Source organism: Rhinolophus sinicus, chromosome 18 (genome assembly GCF_057876585.1).
Source record: "Rhinolophus sinicus isolate RSI-liver-muscle chromosome 18, RSI-T2T, whole genome shotgun sequence".
In the NCBI taxonomy this organism is placed as follows: Eukaryota; Metazoa; Chordata; class Mammalia; order Chiroptera; family Rhinolophidae; genus Rhinolophus; species Rhinolophus sinicus.
This window is the reverse complement of record NC_142518.1, coordinates 68,911,896-68,915,133: the sequence shown is the minus strand read 5'-3', so window position 1 is coordinate 68,915,133 and position 3,238 is coordinate 68,911,896. Positions and strand designations below refer to the sequence as shown.

General features: G+C 42.6%; 1 pseudogene; it reads right to left on the bottom strand.

The window, feature by feature from the left end:
* Positions 1-1,371: 1,371 nt before the first annotated feature.
* Positions 1,372-2,419, bottom strand: LOC148754654 (glutathione S-transferase Mu 1 pseudogene; annotated as a pseudogene).
* Positions 2,420-3,238: the final 819 nt, after the last annotated feature.

Here is a 3,238-nt window from a genome sequence, read left to right as displayed (position 1 = left end):
TCAAAGTGGTGACCATCAGCGTAATTTTAAGTTTTTTCCTTAAAGTGTGTGTACATTTTTTTGGCACCCTCTGTATTCTTAGAATGCTGTCCTGTAGGACCTAGGGCCTGCAACTAGATGAGTTCTTAAGAGGACAGTTGTGAAAGAGCTTGTGACACTCATTAAATATTCTGTAAGGGTTTGTTTCATTGCTGAAACTGAATAGGAGGCCTAGCAAACAGATGGATCTTAGCTCACATGCTTGAGCATATTAGAAATCCACGTTTAAATTGCCTTTAAATGAACATAAATATGACCCTGCGATTCAACCATAGCATGTCAGTGGGATGTCCACTTCAGTTACTATTGGGGATCTCCATCTCCAGTAGCTGTACAAACACGTGGTGTTATCTAGCACCAAAGCCTGAGCCCCCGTGTCCCTCCATCATGTCCATCCACACTGGGTAGGGATGAGATGCTCATTTATTGAACTGGCCCTGTATCTTCAGCTCCCTTGTCCCTGCTGCTTTCATCTGGGTAGGGGAGTCTTTGGCAAGACTAGGTGCCCAGGTTCCCTGAGCCCACCAGTCTCCCCTGGGTCCTGATAAGGAGACTCAAGTCTCTGCTACTGGAAGGACCCACAAATCCTGACCTTTCAATGCCCTCCATTCCCTCCCAGGGACATAATGGCTTGATTTCGTTAAGGAATGGAATCCTTTTCAAAATACAAAAGCCACTGGCGTCCAGCAGCTTCTACTTCCAGCTCTGCCACAAACCTCCCTTCCCTGGATTTCTGCAGGAAATGGGAGAGAAAAATACACAAACACAATACACATTAGCATCTCAATGACTTAATAATTCTGTATTTTCCAGTGAAGTTCAAAGTTTTTTATTTTTATTTTAGTTGATTTCTTCTTGTTTCATTGTTTTTAAAACAACAGTTCAGGAATACTCTCCTGAAGTACTTTATTAGGACCTAAACCAGGCCATCCTATTGATTTAAAAAAAAACCACACACAATTATAAGTGTACCCAAACTCTATTACCCAAATCTGTTGATTTAGCAAGGTTCTGTATTCTGAAACTACATAGGTGATATAGTTTCATCTAGATGCCTAAATGGCTTCCCTTCTAAAACTGAAGAACAGTTTTGAAGTATTTACTCCATGAGATTCAGCACCCAGCTAATACGGTGGGTCCATAATAAATAGCTATTGGAATTATTATTTTCATCAATATAATCATAAATAAGCCTGGTTTCCATTCAGGAGAATTATGTGTATTGGTACAGAAGCATGTTGTGAAATAACACTCATGACACCCATAAAACACCTAAAAGGAAGGTAGCCATTAAATATAAGGCTTCACTTTTTTTTTTTTGGTGATTAAGGGATCACACACATCTGGGCAGGGTTCACACTGGGTGAGCAGCGCCTGCACCCCAGGCCACTACTGGTCTTCAGGGCTGAGTTCTGCAGGCCAGGGGTCCAGTCGGACTCCTCGAACCAGAGCAACCACTGAAAGAAAGGTCAGTCTGGTTGGCTTCAGTGCAGGGAGGACAATGTTAGGGGGGATACTTCACTGAGAAAACTGGGGTGCTGTGGAGCTTTCAGATCCTGGGTGAACTGGGCCTCGGGAAGGGGAAAAGGCCAAATGGGGCCTAAGTGAAGGAAAGAAAAAAAGGACAGATGAACAGGACAGCTGGTTCTGGCGGTTCAGGGATATGTGGCTCTTCTCCAGGGTCTGGGCATAGCAAGCACAGCACTGGCTTCTCGCGCCCATCTCCTGGCTGTAAAGGCCCTACTTATTGCCCCAGACGCCATCTTTGAGTCCACAGGGCTTGGGAGGAAGCGACTGGACTTCATGTAGGCAGAGATCTTCTTCAGGCCCTCAAAGTGGGCCACAAAGGCTTTCAGGCTCAGGAATGCATCTAGGCACTTGGGCTCGAATATACGGAGCAGGTCTAGGATGTCATAAGCCAGGAAATCCACATACCAAGTCCTCTTCCCCAGAAATTGAGAAGAGCTTCATCTTTTCGGGGAGCGCCTTCAAGTACAGGCTTCAGTTTCTCAAAGTCAGGGCTATAGCAGACTCTGGCCAGGACAACCTACAGTGAGCCATAACCTCATTCTCCAACATGTCCATTCAAGTCATCTCCTCCTGTCTCCCCACATAGGTTATGCTTGAGAGCAATGTAGCGAATGATGGCATTGCTCTGGGTGAGCCTGTAAGCCCCATCAATTAAGTAGGGCAGATTGAGGAAGTCCAGGCCCAGCCTGAACTTGTCACTCAGCCATTGGCTTCTGTCACAGTCGGGAGTGTCCCCCATCGTGTACTTTTTCTCCTCATAGTGTGAGTCTGTGTACTCCAGGAGCAGGCAGATGGCGTGAGGCCACCTGCGGATGTCCCAGTAACCCAAAGTCATGGCCATGGTCAGCGTTTCATGGCTTCAAGGCACTCAGAGACGTGCTAGAAGTTCCAATATAAGGCTTCTCTTGCCTAAGATAAATTTCTGGCACAGAATAAATGTTCAAAAATGATAATTCTCCCTTCCCAAAAGGAAAGGGTGAAAAATATGTTCCTAAGATCTGTGGTTCTCAACCTGAGGTCCTCGGACTCTTAAGGTCTTTAAAGATATCATTAGGAGTTAAAGAGCTCTTTTCTTGTCTTTCCTTCTTTTTGTTTCTAATTCATTAATTCATTATGAAAGTAACACTGAGCTGACCTTTCTCTAGAATCAAATGAGACAATATATTTAAAAGTGCATGATGAACTGTGAACTACAATAACAGTCAACAGTGTGCTTCTTTATAGAAATGCCAATTATCAGAAGCTGTATATTTTTCTGAAAAAATGTTTCAAAATGTAAAAGTGTGTAAGAAAGAGGATAGAAGTTGGAGATAGTCATGATTTTAAAAATGTAAATTTAGATAAACTAGAAAATTCTTAGAATAAGCACTAAAAGATTAAAAATAGAATATATCCATTCCAAATAAAACTCTATTGGTCTAACAGAAGGCAGGAAAGGAGGACGGGAAGGAGGCAAAGGAAAACATAGTAAGTAGAAAACAGAAAGGAGGAAAGTAGAAATAGAACTGCAATATGTCAATAGTCGTAATAAATGTACATAGATTAAACTCATGAAAAGAAAAACCTCAGATGGGATTTTTTTTTTGAAAGCACAGATTCCAGTTTCTTGCTTTTTCTCAGAGATGCTCTAATTATCCAGAAGAATTCAAAACAAAGGAATGGAGAAATA